Below are 9,821 nucleotides of genomic sequence, written 5' to 3'. Positions count from 1 at the left end.
GCCTTCAGGTACCAGTGGTTCAAACACCGGTGACGTAACGGATGCAATTGTTCTTTACGTTTCACTTGTATTTTGACCAGCTCTCGGTAAATGCGTTCTCTCAACTCCACAGGCAAAGCACGAATGTTCTCTTGTAAAGTATTCATGAACAGATTATTATGGTAAAAAAAGTTACTTCAATGTCTCGGTCCCACTAAAGGTAAGTAATGACAATTCGGTGACCATCGAGCATGTTCTACGTAGGCCGAATCTTCCGGTTCCCAGTGGTGAAGTGTCACATCGCAACTGAAGCACCTGACTTTATCTCCTTCGCCCAAGTAGAAAAATCCGGCTCTGGCTAATTCTTCGGGGGTCGGTCCTCCCAGATACTTAGGCCATTTTCCTTTGAACGATTGAAGACGATTTTCAAAGTCGCAGTATTCCGACGAACGCACAGGAAACGAATATTCGTTTTTCACAGGTTCGTTTCGATGAGGGTTGAGTGACATGGGCAGGAGTTTGCTCAGGGCTGGATGACATCCGTAGGGAGGTAAACGTGAAGGTCGACATTCCCCTTTAAACCCAGTAAAATGTCCAAGAGGACGAGCGGCATCGCTTTCGCATCCCTCAGGTTTGACACGCACAGCATCACTTTCCATGACAGGGGTAGTGAGAACAAAGTTCCCATGATGCTTTACGGCATCCCTCAGATCACAACGTACAGCATCGGTCCCATCGCAAGGCTCACAATCGCACTCGTCTGCAAACTCCGTTACGCAATTACAATGGTAACCACATGGACAATCGCAGTTTCCTTCCGGACATTTTCCGTCGCAATGCCTGGGTCTTATCCATCCAGTAGAGAAAGATACAGCTTTTTTACAATCCCCAAACTGGAACGATGTCTTTTTCAAAGTATTCATCTTGTTCGCTCGGTCTTGGTAGTCCCAATGAACTATCGATCTTGACCATAGCCCTCTTTTTATACTAGTCGCAATGCAGTCTCCAGCTTGTACATCTTTCCTTTTTTACGTTTTTTATGTCTTGTTCTGGAAGGTACCGTCTCTAAGGTACCGTCAACATTGTACCGTAGTGTGATGGGTGGAAAGGCCATAGAAAGGTAAGGGCAGTGCGGAGACCATCGAGTATGTTCCAGAATAGCTGAATCTTTATAGATACATAGATCCATTCGTAACTTCAGTCCGCAAGCGAAACACTGTACCTCGTATCCCAATCCTGACTCAGGTCCCAAGTAGACAAATCCTGTTCTAGCTAAAACATGCGAAGAAAGTAATCCTTCCCTATCCGTAGGCCATTTCTGAAACGTGTCCAATCGACGGGCACAATCACAATAGTCAGGTAAGAAGACTGGAAAATGGTAGGGTTTGAACTTGGAGTTCTCATCGGGTTTCTCACTCGATTCTTGCTGTGGCGAAGTCATCTTTCTGGTGGGGGGGGGCTATCCTCTTACAACCAATGTTTTCTACCGACGTGTCCATACGGTAAGGTGAAATGATTGGGAAGTCGAACTCGCTTCTGGTACACGATTTGATAGACTTTTTCCAAGGGTCGACTGACGATGTGGTGAGTGGGTAAACGTACAATCTTGTTAGGTTGATAGGTGGTCACTTTAAAGTTTCCATCCTCTCCCGATTGCAAGGCTTCTTTCAATACCCCAAAGTTGACCACTCGACTGGTACGATAATTCAGAGTCAGTCCTTTCACTTTGCACGTCGTGTGCACTTCTCCTTGTTTGTCCCGGTATTCGTAGCCGTAATTTTTGGGACCGCCACTGACGAAACTTAGAATCTTGTCGTCGGGATGCTCGTCTGTCCAGGCTCCTAAACGGTCTCCTTCGATGTCAGGGTGATGTTGAATCGGGTGATGGATGTAAATGCAACTGTCCGTGTCAAAGTACAGGACGCGTTCTTCTAACAGTTTTAAAGCTTCGTACAATTTTAAGCGAGCATGGGCTGTCACGTAAGCCGCAATGATGACATTTCCAAAAGGGTCGTCTTGTACAAAGTCCAGATCTTCTTCGTAATTGACCAAGATCAAATTCTCTCGAACGACGTCCACGTGTTTCATGTATTTGGTTTTGTCGTGAATCATCTGGAAGTAGCGGGAAGGTTCTGTCAAATATTCCGTCTTGGGTAAACACGGTCGTTGTGCCATTTTACCCCACAAGCAATTTAACATCACTTTGGCAAACGATCGCCTGCCTTCGTTTTTCTCGATGTGGTCTAAAGTGATGCCTTCTTGTTCCAGGTATTTCTCTTTGAATTTTATTTGGTCTTCGGGAGTGTGACACCAGGAAGGATAGCCGCTGGCTTCTTGCTTCAGTTTCAAAAAGGCATCCACGTAGTCTGCGAAAATGCCTTTCTGACTGGGATCACCCTTGCGGTACTGTTGTGTCTTGGGAAAGTGGCAAATCTCGTACACTTCTAACAGTTCGTATCCCATGTCCAGAGCTTTGAACAATTCTACGCTGACCCAGGTTCCCGTCAAGGCCCGTTCTTCCTGGCTGTGCTGACAAGGCTGATCTTGGTTGCACGTTTCGGCACAAGTACGGCACAAGGGAAACATCAGTTTGCCTTGACAATGGTGAGGTAAGACGGGATGGTAGAGGTTCGTGGGAGGCAAAACTTTGCACTTGATCAAGCCTTCGTATTGTCGAATGTTTTTCAGGTCGATGTGTTCCGTCAGCAATTGCGGGTGCCCTACAGGAAAGCGACAATATTTACACACGTAGGGATACAGCGAACACACGTCCAAGTATTTGATTTCTTCTCCTTTCTTTTCGTCGGCTTGGTACAGCAAACAGGTGGCATTGGTCCTTCCTCCGTACAAACTATCCCTCGGGTTCAGCGGGTCCATGAACTGGTAACTTTCCACGAGGCGTTTAAACTCGGGATCGGTTTTCATACGGTGATCGTACTCGTGTTCCCACATTTCCACCACTTGGTATCCTTGCTGTTCTAACTTTAGGCGTCGCTGACAAGTGTCCTGGTACAAGTCTTCCATGGTTCGTTGCAAAAACTGATTTTTAGTGCCACGGTCAGGGTAACAGACGGGACATCCGTGAAATAAGCAACCGTTAAACTCGTACACGATCTTGGGGTTTTCTAAGTCCCAGCCATCGACCGAATACGTTCCAATGGTCTTTTCGCCTCCTCCGTTGCGGGCATGCTGAATCCATTTGTCTTCCTTGTCGCACAAGTAATGTAACCAACGTAGGGCTTTGACCGAGTATTGACGCTTGACATAGTGGGTCGTTTGAGGACTGATGACAGCCACGGTATTTTCAGGCATGAATCGTTGGCGGTACACTAAGGAACACGCTTTGGCAATGGTGCAAGCTTCTTTCAAAGGATCGACCCCTCCGTGTTCCATGAACAGTTCTCGAAATTTTCCACAGCAACGCCGTAAAATGTCCACGTCGGAACGACAATACTTTAGCATTTCTTCCTGAAAGTCGAAAGGGTCCGAGGCGTGAATCTGGTACCAAGCGTAGAAAGCTTCTCGTTGTTCGGTACGCATGTTGTTGGGGTCGTAATAGTAAGCCTCAGGCAAATGGGGTAGAACGGCATGTTGATTGGCTTCCGTATTGAAAAAGTGTGGAAAGTACCCTTTAGCCATTTCTGTCATTCCAAACGTTTTAGGCATTCGACTCAAAGGCATGGCCAAATAGCTCATCGAATCTTTAAACTGTACTTGTCCCACTTGCATGAAAATGATTTTGGCTCCGTTCAAAGTCACTTTAGGACGCTCGGTGCCTTGTTCCGTATAGTACCTCAAAAGAAACTGTCCATCGTATCCGGAGAAATTGTGAGCCATCACCGTGGCATGACGATGACAATCTCCGTAACGTTCGATGTCCTCTTGGCTCCACGTCTTGTCGACGGGGTCTAAGACCCATTGGGCAAAATCGGCTAACGTGTTCGGTCCCCGAAAGATTTTTTCACGCCCTCCGGGTATCTTGCTACAGTGAGGGCAATGACTGAAGATAGGTTCTTGAATGCACTTCTCGCACGCTCGATGAGCCACGCAGAAATTAGGAATGTGAATGCCGGTCTCTTGCATGCATTCGAAATCGAAAAAGATGAAATTGCCTTTCTTCTTGTGACCGTCCTCTTTCTCTGGTGGGGGTTGGTATTTTTGCACGTAGCATTGGTGTTCCAAGTCCACGATGTGGTGACAAATGTGACATTTTTTCTTTCCTCGACATACGTGTGCCTTGGCAGCATTGGTACATATGACTTGTTCACACGTAGGGCACAATCTCAGGAGTTGACAAGCACATTTCTTCTGTGAACCTTGCGTTTTCAGATGTTGTTGGTAACAGGTAGGGCTGACAAACGTGCGCAGACAAGTGGAACAAGGCACTGGTTCTTCGCTCAGACAGGGTGAAGAGGCCAAACATCCTGAGCATTTCCATCCACAATGCTTGTGTTGCTCTCGATTATTATAACCATGGTCACATTTCTCACAGTAATAACCGTATCCCAGAAATCCGGTGATACTGGTAATCGTATCGAAATGGTCATCGTGATGATAAACACGAATGTATTTTCCGTCCTTAAAATCTTGGCCTCGAAACAATAGAGGTCCGCGCATTTCTTGAGGGTGCACTTTCAAGGTGTAGCGTGGAGCTAGGACATCTTGCAATTTTTGCATCTCAGGAATGCCGCAGGGTGTGTCTTTGGGCAATCCGGCTTGTTGTAACAAGAGTTCTGCTTCGTTTCGTTGTTTGGCTCGGTCGGAACGTTGAATAGTGTCACAGGTTCTTTTCCATTCTACCGTGTCGTTCTTGTTGGCATAGGTTCGTCCAACCACGATGGCACGGGCTAAACACATCTGGTCTTGAGGGTTGTTAATTCGGACGAGACTTGTTTTGGTGTTGCGAAGGTCGTCTACCAATAACATCTTTTTGCGTCCAGTCCCTTGAGGAGGAGAGACGTGGGTCATGTCCAGTGTGGCTTTACCATCGGTGATGTCAAACTGGTCATTAGATTGTTGCACGTGTTGAATCTTGTCCATGACTTTGGAAGCAGTCAATTCTGCAGGGGTGCTAAACTCGATCCAAACAGGGGATTTCAAACCGTCGTGTTGTATGGAAAGTCTCAAGCGATCGTCTTCTTTGGGTTGACATTGCTGCTTGAGTGAAGTGAGCAAAGAATCCCACACCTCGGTGATGAACACTTCTGCTTTCTCTAACGGCACTTCAGCCTTGAAATCTTTAAACTTCACCGTGTATTTGTAAGCCGTGGTTCTAAATTTTCTAGAGGAGCGCTTTTCCGTCTCTCGAATGGAATAGTACTTTTCAGGGTTGACTAAGGGTGGTGAACTTGGTTTAGAGGGTTCGGATTCTGGTTCACTCATGTCCTCTTCAAAATCACTGGCATGAATTTGTGCCAAGATTTCAGCCCTGGTACGAGGCGATAGATCACGTTTCTGCCTCTTACTTTCTTCTTCTTTCTTCTCGAATGAATGGGATCGTTTCATCTTGAAAGCAAAAAGTCAAATGACTCAAGTTCAAACACCATAAACTACTTTATAGTCATAGCAGACCAGCGTATATAAAAGGATGTGTGTCTTGTCCTTTCACTATTCATTTCACTCTCAAGCCGAACACAACGATGGAAGAGACTGACCAGATGGAACGTTTCGTCAGAGCTTTGCGAGGGGTCATTAGAAAATTCTCTTCAGACCAGCCTACGGACTACTCTCCTTCCTTTAGAGATAAAAGTCAAGATACTTGCTATATCTGTCAGAAGAAAGGGCATTGGTCTTCAGAGTGTCCAGACCGTCAAAAAAGAAAAAAAACAGGGGATAAAAAAGACAAAAGTCAAGATACCTGTTATTATTGTAAAGAAAAAGGACATTGGTCTCCAGATTGCCCAAAAAAGAAACAAGAGGAGTCAGAAGAAAAGAGGAATTCTTCAGAAGAAGAGAGGGATTCTTCTGAGGAAGAAAGAAGACAGGTGAAGAAAAAGAAACAAGAGAAAAAAAGAAGAAGGGAAGAAAGCGAGGAGGAAGAAGAAGAGGAAAAGAGTGAGACGGTGAAGAAATTAAAAAAAGAGAGAGACTAAACAAGGAGAAAGAAGAAGTGAATGAACTTTTAATTAAAGTGTTGTGTTGTGAATTGTGAATTGAATTGTAAAAAATGGAGAAAAGAATAAATGAATGATATAAGGTAAGTGTCTTTGAGTTATGATTTTAAAATAAGAAGATACACTCACGCACTCATACACAGACACGTACTATAAGGGTAAAATGGGTGGGTTATTTTTTTTTGAGTTATTGGCAAATTGAAATTGTATTTCTTTTCGAGAAATGTGGGTGGCCCTGAAAAGGGCCTTTTTTTCTTCATGGTGAAGGGGTGAGTTTAAGCAATCAACTTTAACTGCCTTATGCCTTTGCCACGGCCAAGGCCTACTTCTGGACTGCGTAATGTTGATGATGATTGGGTTGAAATCACTAAGGGTGGTACGGTAGGCTTAGTCACAGGGTTGACGTGTTTAGCTCGGGAAGGTCGTATTCTCTTCGGTCGTGATAAAGAAGTCTGATACATTTGTTTCAGACTTCTTAACTCCGCTAAAATGTCCAACAGTACCGTGGCCGTTTGATTTTCACCCTCTTGTTTCTTTGCTGCTACTTCTTCTTCTTCTTGCTGTTGCTGCTGTTGTTTTTTTCTTACCTCTTCTTCTTGTTGCTGTTGCTGTAGGAGAAAAGCTTGTTCCGCTTCCTTTTGTCGTTGCATAAATTTCTCCAATTCTTCTTTCTGTCTCTGTCTAAAATTCTCCACTTGCGGTAATGAAGAAGCTAACGAAGGTTCCGGAACAAATTCTTGCGAGGAGAGAAAATCCACAAAATCCCAATTCACTTCTTCTGAAAGTAAGTCCGAGTTCCCTTGGGCAGTCTCCCCTGCTGGTGCAGCCCAATGGATCGTTTTCTGAGTTTCCGTCATGTTGAATCACTGTCGCATAGATTGACTGCACACAAGCGTTAGCGAATCTATATTGACTACGTGACGTCACAGACTGCTCTCTTCGGATTGGATGCGGGCTGACTGAATTCTGTAACGCGTGATCGGATTGGTGAATGAACTCAATCCGTTTCAATCCCTCCTGTCCCTATAAATAAGTGCCGTTCACTGCATTGATTCACCTATTCTCGTCGCTTCAAGATGTGGACTACAGTTGAGTCATCCACCCTTGTGTCTTCCATGATGTTTCGGACAGACTTGCTTATGTATGTCCGATCGAAGTGGACCGTTGTCCACAGGACCAACACCAGCCTGTGGATACGTAGGATCTACGTCGAAAGACAAGGATGCCTGAAAAGAGTGCTGATGTACGGACCAACAGTAAGACGCAGCCTAAGGAGAAGAAGAAGACCAATGCGGTGCCATTTATGTTTATGAATACATTAACATAAACCCAAAGGCCCTTTTCAGGGCCAGCCATATTTCTCGAAAAGAGATAGTCTTTGAATTGCCTACCCCTTTTTTATTTTTTTAAAAAAAAATCCCATGTTAAATTCCCCTTGTCCGTAGATTGTCCCACGATTTATTCCCATGTTAAATTCCCCTTGTCCGTAGATTGTCCCACGATTTATTCCTATGTTAAATTCCCCTTGTCCGTAGATTGTCCCACGATTTATTCCCATGTTAAATTCCCCTTGTCCGTAGATTGTCCCACGATTTTTCGCCATGTTAAATTTCCATTGTCCGTAGATTGTCCCAAGGGGTTCTGTAATGCTAATTCCCATTGTCCGTAGGGTATCCCTTTATACTACTGACATGGTAAGATTTTTACAATTTGAAAAAAAAAAAAAATTACCTAGAGCTGGATTATGAAAAATTCGAGGATATTGTCCATTTTGTAAATTCTTTATGTCCTATGCATGTCTTGAACATCGCATTTGGGGGTAGGTGGATGTGGGTTCTTGTAATTCCTGTACAAACTTGTTATTTAGTTAAAATGATGCGTTCGTCTGCCTGGTTCGTTCTTTTTAACATTACACCGTTATTAAATACCGACCACTCTCATGTTACAGTGTCTCCTTCCTGCAGTGGATCTAACGATAATATGCAGAGAATTATTTGAAAATTTCAATACACGTAATATGTATCTTACCTGCTTAAAATGATTTCTCTATATTGTAGTTATTCGTTAATTCATTTGTTAACATCCTATCAAACGAGACGGTGCATTTGGCAATGTGCCAATCTATCATGTTGACTTAAACATGTCCATATGCAACGTAAAATTGAATTTATACAAAGTTATAATTAAAGTAGATGGACTATACCGTTTGATATGAGTTTTTGTTAAATTAAAATACTAAATCTTGTTTTATAGTTTTGATTCGGCAACGAAACTGTAGTGTCTGATTACTGAAAATATATTCGATGCATCAGCCAGATACGATTTTATCTAGGTGCCTACAGTGTTGTTAAATTGCGAATTAAATTCTACTGTTTTCACCTGTATATATTTTTTATTGTATGAGTCGTCGAAATGATCAAGAAATATAAGCCTGATTCGCTTCCGTATAAAGTTTAGAGAAACATGCAAATGTATGACAAATATATATATATATATATATATATATATATATATATATATATATATATATATATATATATATATATATATATATATATATATATATAATGCTGGGAAAGTTATCTAGAGGTCAGCTTATGGTAAGTGAATTTTCTAATAATAACGATGTCATAAATGTTGTATGTATGCAGGGATAGAAAACCCCACTGTTCGGTTAGCCCTGGGTGACTTAAAATCAAAGCCGGGCAACAAAGTGCAGAGACCAGCCAGACAAGTGTTTGTCATTATGCAAGTAAACATAATGGGCGGTCTGCATAAAATGACAGATCGAAACTGTACAATATGGCATTCATTTTCACATAAAATGACAGATCGAAACTAAATAATATGGCATTCATTTTCACATAAATTGCAAGAAATACCAATACAAGCGTTTCAATAACTAAGTAAAATTAGGTTACATACATACATACATAGGTTTCGATCTAAAACAAACCACAAGCAAAATAAATAAGGAAGGTAAAATTTGAGAGATCAACCATTTTCAGCATAGAGACATTCTTCATACTTTGCAGTGTACGTATATAAACATTGAATTTTCTTAAGTGTAGTCACATTGTAGTGTTCGTATATAAACAACGGGACCGCTTCGGTGGAGCGTACGCCTCGGATGCGGGAGGTCGTGGGTTCGATCCCCGGCTGAGTCACACCAAAGACTTACAAAAATGGTACTAACAGCTGCCTCGCTTGGCGCTCAGCATTAAGAGGTTAGTGTTAGGACTGGTCGGGCTGGTGTCAGGATAATGTGACTGAGTGAGACAACATGCTGCTGTCTGCGGCATGATGCCCCAGTGCTATACATTACTATAAACTGCCACACTGCATACATCGTAGCGGTATGACTGACAAATTGTTAAAGCTACGTTAAAAATCCATGTCACACACACACACGCGCACACACACATACATATATATATATATATAGTGTACGTATATAAACAACCGATTTTAGTTAAGTGTAGTGACATTGTAGTGTACGTATATAAACAGCCGATTTTCGTTAAGTGTATTGACATTGTAGTGTTCGTATATAAACAACCGATTTTCGTTAAGTGTAATGACATTGTAGTGTACGTATATAAACAACCGATTTTCGTTAAGTGTAATGACATTGTAGGTAATTCCCGTTGAAGGCTTCTTGTGTATAAGCCGTCTTTTGTGATTTAAAATCTGTCTTACCTTTTCCTTGCCGAGATATTAGAAGTCACT

The sequence above is a fragment of the Sinohyriopsis cumingii genome, chromosome 9 (assembly GCF_028554795.1).
Source record: "Sinohyriopsis cumingii isolate HCF-2022 chromosome 9, ASM2855479v2, whole genome shotgun sequence".
Lineage (NCBI taxonomy): Eukaryota > Metazoa > Mollusca > Bivalvia > Unionida > Unionidae > Sinohyriopsis > Sinohyriopsis cumingii.
Note: the sequence above shows the minus strand (reverse complement) of the source record.